Below are 13,287 nucleotides of genomic sequence, written 5' to 3'. Positions count from 1 at the left end.
AAGATACACATAGACACGAACTAGACAAGGGGATGCAGGTGATAGGGGAGACAGAGCAACTAAAGAAGACAGAGACATAAGCCATAAGACAGAACTCAAAGAAACCAAAAACTAGAAAGTATACATAATAATATTATAAACTCAAAAACCCTGGGTCGACGACCCAGGCATCCTAACACAGAGCCACCGTACATAGGTGGCAAAAGCTCCAGTTCTAAGAATGTCGACTTGAGCCGTTCATGAAGTAGACTTTACAGATGAAATTATGTGTTTATAGCCTGGAGGAAGAATTGGTTTTAGTCTCAGTAGCAAATTTGCTGCCATCATAACACCTCAGTGTGATGTGAATTTTCTTTAAGTGAAAGTTTGTTATTGTCATGATTTCTTCAGTTACCAAATTAGCAAAGTTAGCTGCTGCTTATCGGTCAGGTCAGATTGCAGGACTGCCTGACTGTTAGTCCCAGTTTTGTGTTTCTGCTCATGTTAAGGTAGCATGCAACATGCTATTTGCAGATGTCTACAGACACCTGATGGAGCTTAAATACATAATAATGTAACAGATAGTCACTAAGTCAACACCAGTGTTGGGGAGTAACGGAATACATGTACTGCCGTTATTTATTTAAAATACAAAATATGCATAATTAATGCTTGGGTCTCAATCTCGCAGCCCATGTCACCTCTATTTGCGGCCCACATAATGACGTGAAGAAATATTTTTAAAAATTATTCAAAAAATGTTTTAATACGAAGCAATAGGCAGAGTGTTACAGGCATAGCCCTAAAGAATGTAGCCTCATGGGCAGTGTAGTCCATGCTGCAGAAAGAATGGACTGCCATACCCGTTATGTGTTTGTGTGCGCCAGGGAGGGAGAAAAAGGAAAGTCAAAAACGAGTATGAGTTGTCACCAAGCAGAAACGGGAGATGGAAGCGTGTAAACACCACTGCAGCCAAAAAGAGTGCCTGACGAGCCCAGTTGTAAGTATTAATGCTCGACTGTACACTGTGTTTGTGTTTTCCTCCGAAACAATAAGTTCCGAGAACGAGATCGCAGATACAAGCGGCGGAAATGAGCTTCCTCCGAAGGGTGGCTGGCCTCTCCCTTAGAGATAGGGTGAGAAATTCGGCCACCCGGAGGGGCTCAGAGTAGAGCCACTGCTCCTCCACATCGAAAGGAGCCAGCTGAGGTGGTTCGGACATCTGACAAGGATGCCTCCTGGGCGCCTCCTTGGTGAGGTGTTCCGGGCATGTCCCACCGGGAGGAGGCCCCAGGGCAGACCCAGGACACGCTGGAGAGATTATATCTCTCGGCTGGCCTGAGAACACCTTGGTGTTCCCCCGGATAAGCTGGAGGAGGTGGCTGGGGAGAGGGAGGTCTGGGTTTCTCTGCTTAGGCTGCTGCCCCCACGACATGGCCCCGGACAAAGCGGAAGAAGATGGATGGACAATAAGTTCCGTTGGAGCAGCCTTTCAACGCCTCTCTCTGTCTCTCGCTAGCAAAGTTGACCCAGACAACAAAGTAAAGCTAGTTTTTGGCTACAAGCACGACCCGGAACCTGGCGTATTAGTCAGAGGTCCCTTTACTACGGTTCGGAGCCACAGACCTGTGGCGGAATAGTTTTCTTTAAGAGATTGCTGCTTAAAGTGCAGCCTCACCTAATGTCCACACTACTGTTACTTGTTTTATATTAAGATTTAAAAAGTTGGTATTGATGTGGCGAATAATCTTCAGTAATAGTAATAAATCACACAGCAATAGTAAATTCATGTAGTTGTAAAAAGCATAATAATATATTAAGTAATCCAAAGTATTCAGAATACGTTACTCTCATTGAGTAACGTAACGGAATACGTTACCAAATACATTTTGGGGCATGTATTCTGTAATCTGTAGTGGAATACATTTTAAAAGTAACCTTCCCAACACTGGTCAACACAATCAGCTCAAGAGTCATAATAATAAAAATCATCATATTCTCATTGGCATTCATAGAAATTACAAAATAGGAAAATCAGATGCACTTTGCTTTCTCATGCAGCAAAATACATGTGTTTGTCCACATTTCAACTTATGTTGTTTTAGTGTCAAGCTGTTGATTGTAGCTCTAATTCGACTTGGCAGTTGAGAATTGCAACACATTGGGAGATTTCATAAAGACCAAATGGATTTTATTTATGCGTGTCTGCACCTCCAACATTGTCGCTTTTCATTGCCCATTTGTTCTGTCTGCTCACACACACACACACACACACACACACACACACACACACACACACACACACACACACACACACACACTCTCTCTGAACCAGTGGGTGGTCAGTTCTGCATTTAACTCCAGATGTTCACACCACTGACCAGCTAGCCAATATCGCAGGAAATTTTACCTGCCAATCATCTCAGTGACCTGCGCCTTCTCATTTCCTCTCTTATCCCCTGAAGTGTATGTACACACCACTGTGCACTCACCTACTACCATGTACACAGGCCTCCCATTGTCACCCAATTAAATGCCTCCATGTGGGCTGGCTTCTATCAACCACAGCCAGTGTCAACACTTGATATTTTGTGGTCTAGAATCCTTTAAGATTTTTGATCAAGCCTTTGGCATCACTTCTGTTTTTCTTTTGGTTTCCAGTGTCAAAGACTGTCAGCACCACTATCATCTTTGCGGTGTGCTAAAAAAGAGGAAAACAGATTATGGGTAAAGTACTGTCTATACTTCCACTTCATAAAATGCTTCTGTCTTTGTTCAGGGTGATGGCATCAGTTTGCAGATTTTATGATGCCTTTGTGTTCTAACCATTACTTTTTAGGTAAACAAGTCAAAGCGCTACACTTTTAACAGCATCTTTTGCAGGACCTGTGAGTGAATTGTTTGCTTTAAAATTTTGCTAAATTCACTGGATCCCTACCTACATGTTCCTATCCAAAGCTCTTAAACAATCTTAACCCAAATTCCAGCACATTGAGTGGCATATTGCACCATTAATATGCAGTTCAACAATGACTCACATTTAAATGATACTGTAGAACATACCTATTTTGGTGATAATGTGAGTGGGCCTCCTTGAGGACCATATAAGGCCATTTGTCTTGAAATGCAAGGAGTTTAAAAAACCTAGTATTAGTAGATCCCTCAAAGCCGTTTTATGGAATGCCTGACGTTGAACAAAAAACTAGCTTTGGGTATGATCTGCTGCTCTGAAGTACTCTTTAATCCTGATGTCAAATGGACTGCAACTTAATAAAACACCAGCAAATAGAAAAACCCTACAAACGCTTATTTAAAATAAAATATAATAATAATAATAATAATAATAATAATGACAAAAATAAAAATGCCGGCTGTTTTAAACGCATAATTCATTTAATATTATAAATAATATTAGCTTGTCACTTCTGTTCTGTCATATTACTGTTTCCATAAAAACACTTCTGTTTTGTGATATATATAATTCAGCTTTTGCTGTGTTTTTCTGATTTCCGTTGTTTTGCTCAGGTTTACAGAGTTTCTCTTGACTAGCCCAAACACCAACACTGTTTGCATGGCTGCCATATCGCGCCATCGGCCCCTCTGGCCAACACCAGTAGGCAGTAAGGTAAAGTGTCTTGCCCAAGAACACAACGACCAGGACAGAGAGCCCAGGGATCGAACCGGCGACCTTCCGGTTACGGGTATGCTTCCCAACCCCTGAGCCACGGTCGCCCTTATATAATATATTTATTGTGCACATGCTGATAATCATCAGATCTACAGGCCTCGGGCCATGCTGCAGATTCCAGCTAAACCACCTCTGAAAAAGTTCAGTTTCATTTTGTTTGTTTTAAAATGTTTGAGAAGTTGTCAACACTCAAAACTGTTCTTGGCTCTGAAGCAATTTCCTACTTTTTAGCTGTAATGTGTGAGCTCCAGTTGGACTGACAGTTACCAGATCTTGTTGCCACCTGCAAACACCTTCAGGTTCTCACCAGGTGCCAGGATTGAATGAAAACCCCGGAGTAGCTTTTCAGTGCCTAAGTTCAGAATTTTGATTTCACACACCAATCATTGTGGATAGCTTCACCTTGAACACCCCTTCCTGCAAATCCTCATCGCCCAACACACACAGGAGTATCAATTCCGGACAGAGAATGGTAAATGGCCTGTATTTATATAGCGCTTTACTAGTCCCTAAGGACCCCAAAGCGCTTTACATATCCAGTCATCCACCCATTCACACACACATTCACACACTGGTGATGGCAAGCTACATTGTAGCCACAGCCACCCTGGGGCGCACTGACAGAGGCGAGGCTGCCGAACACTGGCGCCACCGGGCCCTCTGACCACCACCAGTAGGCAACGGGTGGAGTGTCTTGCCCAAGGACACAACGACCGAGACTGTCCAACCCGGGGCTCGAACCGGCAACCTTCCGATTACAAGGCGAACTACAAGGCGAACTCCCAACTCTTGAGCCACAATCGCCTCTTCTTGTAGTTTACTGAACTACAAGAAGAGAAAACCTCTTGTAGTTCAGTAAACCAGCTTTACACCCACGCCAAGTCTGTGTAAAAGAATCCTATTTCCTGCTATAATCCACTGCCTTTCTTGTTAGTCAAGCAAGTAAGAAGGATATAAGTTAAAACCCTTACACCCAAGCCAAGTAGGTATAATAATAATAATAATAATAATAATAATAATAATAATAATAATAATAATAATAATAAACTTTATTTATAAAGCACACTTAAAAACCAAGGGTATTCCAAGGCGCTTAACAAGTAACATAGAGAATAAAAGGAAGATAATAGAAATAGGACCAAAGCAAGTACTAGGTATGCAAGCAGGTAGCTGTCACTGATACATAGGAAAGCAACAGGTACAGAGCAAAGAAGAAATTAAATGAGCATAAAAGTGCATGATATAAAATCATAAAAGAAATATTAACTAGAAGGAAAGGCAAGATTGAATAAGTGGGTTTTTAGTCATGATTTGAACAGTGCAATGGAATCAGATGCACGGATGTCGAGAGGAAGGTTATTCCACAGTACCGGGGCAGCCAGAGCAAACGCACGGTCACCCCGGGACTTCAGCTGAGATCTAGGTTGGGTCAGAAGTAGTTGAGTGGCAGATCTAAGTGTTCTAGCAGGAGCATGTGGTTTGAGAAGTTCACTAAGATAACTTGGCGCTAATTTATTAATAGTTTTGAATGTAAGGAGTAATATTTTAAATTGAATATGGTACTTTATGGGCAGCCAATGCAAGCTAGCTAGAACAGGAGTAATAGGGCAAAATTTCCTGGTACCAGTCAAGAGGCGGGCTGCTGCATTTTGGACTGTTTGCAGTCTAAGAAGAAGAGAAGAGGGAAGACCGTAGTACAAGGAGTTACAATAATCCAACCTGGAGGTCACAAAAGCGTGAATAAGCTTCTCCAGGTCCTCATGCGGAACATAATGCCCAGCCTTAGAGATAAGGCGCAGTTGGGGGAAGCTAGATATCACTACAGCAGACACTTGCTTATCGAGTTTGAGCGAGCTATCCAGCAGTACACCCAAGTTACTGACATAGTAACAGGAAGAGCTAGCAAAGGAACCCAGAGCAGCACAGAGTTGGGCACGAGGGATTTTACTGTTAAAAACCACAATCTCAGTCTTCTTATCATTTAAAACAAGATAATTACTCAGGAACCATTCTTTGACCTCCCGCATGCATTCTTGAAAGTAGTATAGGGACACAGCAAGGTCGTCAGTAAGTTCAAAATAGATCTGTATGTCATCGGCGTAACAGTGGAAGGCGATATTGTATTCTTCAAAGATTGCGCCTAGAGGGAGCAAATACAATGAGAAGAGAATGGGCCTAAAACTGATCCTTGAGGCACACCACAACGGAGGAAGAGGAGAAGGTGCCTAAGTTAACTGAGAAGGATCTATCAGCAAGATATGATTTAAACCAGTCGAGGGCAGTGCCTCTAATACCCACAATGTGCTCAAGTCTTAGTAATAAAATGTTATGGTCCACCATATCAAAGGCCAAAGAGAGGTCCAGTAAAACTAGGACCATAGAACATCCAGTAGCAGTGATTGCAAGAATATCATTAAGAACTCTAACCAACGCTGTTTTAGTGCTATGCAATGGCTTAAAGGCAGATTGAAATTTCTAAGCAATATTGTTCGTGTCCAAGTACGCCTGGAGCTGGGAGAGAACTAGTCTCTCCAGGATCTTGGACAAGAACGAAAGCTTAGAGATCGGTCATAACAGTCAGAGTTTCTTTTTTTAAGAATCGGGTGGACTGCAGCATGCTTAAAGGCCAAAGGAGCACAGCCGGAGAGCAAGGAAAAGTTAATAAGAAATAGGATACTAAGCGAGATAGAAGAATGTCAAGCACAGTATTGGTGTTATTCATTTGAACAACTAGCCACTTAAGAGTCAAAAGTGACACAGGCTCAAACTGGTGGAAAGTTGAAATGCATTCAGGAATGGGGAGAGGATATAAAAAAGGGGGAAGGGGGGACTTAAGAGATGTGGTCTTATCTAAAAAGTGAATTTGAAAATAGCCTGAGAATAAATTAATGGCATGTCCGGTGATGGGTTAACCACAGAGTTAAAAATTTTAAATAAGGTACGGGGGTTATGGTCATTGGCCAGGATGATTTTGGACAAGAAGGACGCTTTGGCCGTTTTAGCAGCACTTTGGAATTTTAAGTCCGTAGCATGTCATGAGAAACCTGAAATTTATCTTCTTTTCCACCTTCTCTCAGCACGCCGACACACGTGATGTAAAGCGTGCGCAGTGTCACTAAGCTAACACTGAGAGTAGGCTCTAGGGCACTTCATCTTAATGGGGGCAACAGTATCAAGGATTGAAGAAAGTAGCGATAACAAGGTATTAGCACAGTCATCAACCAAGCGAAAAGAACAACAGTCGAGAGTGACAGATGCAGAATCCAAGAAAGACATAGAGAAGTTTGACATCACTTCAACATTAATTACACGCAGCGGGCGAAGGGGAGCCGCAGGATGTAGTTCATTAGTGCATAAGCCAGTATCAAATATAGCTGGGAAATGATCCAAGATCCCAGCGTCACTTATATCCTTGATACAAATGTCTTGATACAAATGTCAATCAATCAATCAATCAATCAAGGCTTTATTCGCCACGTGCAGGTTGCCCTGCAGTGAAATGAAATAGGACACCCCCCCCACCCACCCCTGACCTTACACACACAACACAGACATCACATGGGGATACAGGTCGGAGATCGGTAGCATTACAGAAAAATAACACTGAAATATACACTACAATGGGAAAGTACAAGAGGAAAAAAAAGAGACATCTACAGGAAACAAAAAAACTCCTCTGCACAAAAAAGCACATAAATGTCCACAGCACAACAGTATGGAACACGTGTTAAGCCACAGGGTCAGGTGGGGGGTGAGGAGTAATCCGAAGCAAACACAGCAGCCATCCTGCCCAGCGCTACCATTCCAGCACGGGCTCAGGAGGGAACAAGCATTGAAGGCGTTTGGAAAGGGAGGGGGGATGAGTGTGTGCATATCAGTGTATATGTATGTGTGCGTGTCCAGAGTTCAGCTGAGACAGTGTCCTTCGCCCTGCTAGGCTAAGTAAACAGTCTTCCAGCCAACCCAGGTGGCCTTGAATGGAATGGGAAGGAACAGACTCAACACGTTATCAGGGTGTTTTTGTTCGACTCCAGGCTTGCGACCGCATCTGGCGCCGAAAGGGTATCCGCATGAAGTGGTGGTGCTTTTTTTTTTTTGAGCGAACAGCTCATATGAATTTCAAAGCAGTTCTACAGTCCAACACTGGTCTCTCAATCTCCCGTTGGAGAGCCGCGAGCTTCGCCATACTTGCGCTCTGTGATGTTGTCATTCTTGTGCTCAAAGAGCCGATTCTGACAGTGTGCCTCACCGAGATGGTATCCAATTTGCGCTCAGAGATGTTATTCGGAGTGAGCCCTTTCAAGATGTATCCAGTCTGCACTCAGAGATCTTATTCTGAGTATTCACGGCAGCCGTAAGCCTTTCCAAGATCTTATCCGTGCTGCACTCAATGAGCCCATTTTGAGAAACTCACGCCTCTTCCCATTGTTCCAATCCCAGCGGGCAGCCTTGTGGGGGTTTGAACAGCCGGTTCCACTTTCTTAATTCTTCGATAAGTCAGGGCCAAGCCAGCTCCGATCAGCCAGAACCCTGTTACCATGGTTCCGAATAGGTAGATATCTTCAGCACTCAGGCTCACCCAAGCCCAAACTTCTCGTTGAGAAAGGGGTGTCAATTGCATTTAGGGACCAGTTGATCAAATCCATAATTCCTCTTTTAGGTTTTAGAGAACAGACTGTGAGAGAGTGTTCCAGGGAAAAGTAATACAAAAAAACACGAGACTAGACAAGGACATAAGAGGCTAAGCAGGGAAGCTAAGGGAGAGGAGGAGAGGAGAAAAGTGCGACCGCCTTCAGGGGGTCATATGATTGTTGGGTTTTTCTCTGTATCTATGAAGTGCCTTGAGGCGACATATGTTGTGATTTGGCGCTATATAAATAAAATTGAATTGAATTGAATCAAGATCAAGAGCATATGTCCAGACCATATGAGAAAACCAAGTCCAAAGTATGTCCTTTAACATGCGTTCGGTCATTAACCCACTGAGCCAGGTTAAAAGAGTCCGTTAAAGTAAGGAAGTCTTTAGCAAATGGGTCATCCTTACAGCAAGTGTGTATGTTAAAGTCACCGGCAATGAGAACACAACCATACTTAAAAAGAAAGGAGCCTAGGAGATCAGCAAAGTCCGTGATAAAATATTTGCTATATTTAGGTGGTCGATAAACCAGAGTGTGGTCGTGGATGCAGTCATCTCCAATAATTGGACTTCAAAGCTAGAGTAGGTAGGTGAGGGTAGCTGCCGAACTGCATAAGAATTTTTAAAGACCGAGGCTACACTGCCACCCCTACCAGTAAACCTTGGTGAGCTAAAAGCGACACAGTCCGATGGAAGAAATTCGGTAAAAGGGATAAACTCTCCAGGTTTCAGTCAGGAATAAAGCATCAATCCCATTATTGGAGAGGAAGTCATTTAAGAGAAAGGTCTTATTGACCAGCGACCTGACATTAAGCAATACCATCCGTATCCTAGGGGCTAAGTCGCCACGGGTGGTGCGTCATAGGACACTTAGGTTGCTTCGGCAAACGCCGTGTCGGAGCGATGTCTGTGGCTCTGGCTTTAAAGTAGACCCTGAGGCGAACGCGACTGCCGCTCCTTCTACCGCGTTTCCTATAGCGTTTCTTGTGTAGATTCGGAATAGGTAGGTGGAGGAAGCCGGTCGGAGGGTCCGGTCGGAGGGTCCGGTCGGAGGGTCCGGTCGGAGGGTCCAGTCGGAGGGTCCGGTCGGGGCGCGGTGGCGTCACCCAGGTTCCAGCAAGGATCAGGCCGAGAGGAATGAGAGAGTCTTAGATTTAAAAGTGTTTTCCTGTCGTATGTAATCAGTGCACAGCCATTAGATGAGCATACAACTAAAAGGATAAAAAGATACAATGCCAAGGTCCATAAAGAGCATAGAGAGGGTAAAAAGCAGCGAAGCAGATATAGCCGAGGACGGCAAGCCATGTACACCGGCGCCATCTTGGAATAATACTACATTACTTGCTTTTCTCCAATAAGTGTGGCAATCGCCTGAAATGCTGGTTTTCTTTCTGTGAGAAAAATATCACAGCTTGCAGGGTGGGAAAAAATGCATGTAAACTTTTATTTATCCTCAGTAGACACAGGTGTTACGACTTGCAACAGATACTGCTTAGCGGTTCCTTAGTACTTCCAAATACGTAATCATGTTGGCTGCTCTTACAGCTACCTTTGCCAAGTTCTCCTACTAATATTATCCTTAGATGTACGTTGTTGTGACATCACAGATTAGTCAAGTTGGTGATGTACTTATAGCTCTGACTCTAAGGCAAGGAACAAAAGCACCAAGGTGTTGCTGATCGGCTCTACTCTGCAGCCTGACAAGTGGTAAGCTGCTCTTAGAATAAGAGATTACAGCCTCAGATCCCAGCTCTGCATGCATGTACATCTCCTTAAGCTAGCTTTACCTCTCAGTAAAACCCAGTGTCATTAGAAGTCACACATTCTGGCGCTCCTCTTTCCACTTATTTCACCTGCTACTGATTAATAACAAATTACCGAAGGGTGATGGGTAACCGTTGGCAGTCTAACTGCTGGGACTTTTAGTGAACACGTTTAGAGAGAAAGGATTTGCAGTGGATGACCTCATGACTTTATTTGGACTAGGTTCACCTGATTAATTCACCAGCGGGCGGCTGAGTGGGCGGAGTCTGCACACCATTTAAAGGTTTTTGAGCTTCTTTGACAGATGCCCCAAACGGTTCAAGGGTTGTACAAACCTTCCTTGACTGTATTGCTAATGCAAGAAGAACAGTGCAATACTACAGTGTTTACAAATGTAATGACTCAACAAATTGATTTGCCAGATTTTTCCCCCCTAATTTTTACAGTTTTGTTTGTTTGTTTGTTTGTTTGTTTGTTTGTTTGTTTGTTTGTTTGTTTGTTTGTTTGTTTGTTTGCTTGTTTGTTTGTTTGTTTTTTAGCTCTGCCACTTTTTGGTTTGTCCACTTTTTTTTAAGGATACACTTTGTTCCATGCTAAAATATACCAAATTTTCTTTTTGTATTTTTAATATATTCAGCTAAAAAAATAGAACAAATGATATGTTTTTAACATCTCTAGTAACAGCATCTTTGTTACTAGAGATGCCCGAAGATACCATTTAAATTGCTTTTTTGTTAAGTTGTCTTTTTTTTATCTATACACAACACTGGTTCATCCCTTGAGTGTGGTAATGATAAAAATAAAGACTAGACAGAAAATGAGTGAAAAAGACAGTCAAAGTGTCCAAATAAAAATGATCAAAAACCTGGAGGACTAATACTCAACAGCACTTTAAAAAAGTACACAAAATTCTTGCGCTTTGGAAGCAAAATACAACACAGTACTGTATTTGTGTTAAGAGTACGGTGGGTTTAAGCAACCACACGCTTTGTTTTGATGGGGTGAAATAATGATATAGGAAGTAAATTTTCTCAATACTCTAATCTCATTACCCTTTCTTTTCCTTTACATAAAGCCCACTGCACACCCAGTGTCACCAGAAGTAAACAGTCACACCACCAGTGCTGGAGTTGGCTGCAGAAAACATCTGATAATGACTCACACAGTTTCAATTTATAACACCAGAAGCCCTTTAGAATCAAATAAAGTTGAGCTGAATGAATGATATTCAGTTGAATTTCTGTGCCTTTTGGGCAAAAATCAAGGTCAGTCAAGGTAATTGATAGTAGTGTTTCTTATGTTATCTGTGACTTTTAAAACCTACCAGTACATTTTCCAAGTCATTTATTTCAAATTGACCACATTATGTATAATTAGTTCAAGTAATGATATTAGCCTGTCAATTATTTTTGATGAATGTTCAGCATCAGTACAAGCTCAGTATCACCTATCAATACTTGGAACAAATATCAAATGAAGGAAAAGTTTTGTAGTTTCAGTGTGAAATTCGAAGGGCAGCATTAGTGGGTATTATGTGTATCATAATCCGTCATTTGCCAGTTATGAGAATAGTGACAGCAAGTGCAATATTAATCCACTAATATAATATATATATTTATTTCAGTTAACTTTAGAGAACACCAGAACTTGTGGGCTCCTGTCTCTCTTTTATCATTTCTTCATCATGTTTATAGTGCTGGTCTTCATGTCTTGCTGTTTGGTTGTCTTTTGACTGTTTCCTGTTTTATTTTGATATCTGTTTTTCTCAAGTTACTTTTTTTGGTTTTTATTTCCTGTCTTTGTCTTCACACCTAGTTGATTTTCTGCCCTGCTCTCTTTTGGAGTTTTGGAATACGCTGTGCACTATATATGCAGCATTATCAGTTACCACCCTTTTTGTTTTGTTATACGGAGTCTGCTTAATCATTTTATTCATCACAACATTAAAAGAAATGTTGCTTATCGTCTTTGTGTTTCTTTCTTTCTGCTTGTGGGCATGTTTTTGTATTGGTATCTCTTACATTTTTGTACCACTCATTTCTCTTTCCTTACCATTAAAGTGCAATTGCATCTTCAGCAAAAGGCTCTTACACTTTAATTATGTTTCAAACATCAGATTGTAATATTACATGTCCCACAGAAAAACCTTTAAAAACAAAATGTATGCAGCATCTAGTTTTTAGCCTAGCATCAACAGCTGTGACCCTTTAGCTGTTGGATTGCTTCATTACAGAATTGTTTACTCTAGAAAATGAGTCCAAGCCACAGGTAATGTACAGGATGGGCCATTTATATGGATACACCATAATAACATGGGAATGGTTGGTGATATTAAAGTCCTGTTTTTGGCACATTAGTATATGTGAGGAGGCAAACTCCTCTAGATGGGTGGTGACCATGGTGGCCATTTAGAAGTCGGCCATCTTGGATTCAACTTTTGTTTTTTCAATAGGAAGAGGGCCATGTGACACATCAAACTTATTGGTAATGTCACAAGAAAAACAATGGTGTGCTTGGTTTCAACGTAACATAATAAATAGCCCACCCTGTACTCTCACAGCGTATGCTTCTTGAGGTGGAATCTCTTTCTTATCATCTGAATCATTATGATTTCACACAACATACTTTTAGCTTTAGTATACACGTTCCTGTCTGCAGTGACCGCACAAGAATTTGATAATGACTGAGTCACATTTTTGATAATCACGTTGCCTCCGGTCTGTTTCTGTAGCGTTGCTTGATTTGATTTTTTCATGCCCTTGTTTTGGTGCCATTCTGTCTGTACTGATCTCCTGTTTATTATTTTCAGCATCAAGGCTGCAGATTGTTTGTATCAACTGTTCCTATAATTACCCTATGTTTAGTCTAAGGAAATAATGACTTAAAATATTTTGATCTTAAGTTTTTGCCCCTTAATACAGCCTCTGCAATGACTGTTTTTCCAGCCTCTGAATACTATAGATGATATCATATGGTGATAAGTATCAGATAATTTTATCCTGCATTTGTCATATCATTACGATTTCATCCATTGTGACACTTAAGTTGATTCTTTAGATATTTGGACCTGCATCTTTTTTTGTTTCAGTTCTTTAACAAATAATTTTGACTACCTTATAAATTTTGTTCTGCAATTTGAGTAAAACGGCTTAAAGTAAACAGATACATTTTTTTAAACTTTTAATGTCCATATTGTTAAAATCTGAACATTGACCCCACC

Source organism: Aulonocara stuartgranti, assembly GCF_965226115.1.
Source record: "Aulonocara stuartgranti genome assembly, chromosome: 17".
In the NCBI taxonomy this organism is placed as follows: Eukaryota; Metazoa; Chordata; class Actinopteri; order Cichliformes; family Cichlidae; genus Aulonocara; species Aulonocara stuartgranti.
This window is presented reverse-complemented; position numbering follows the sequence as displayed.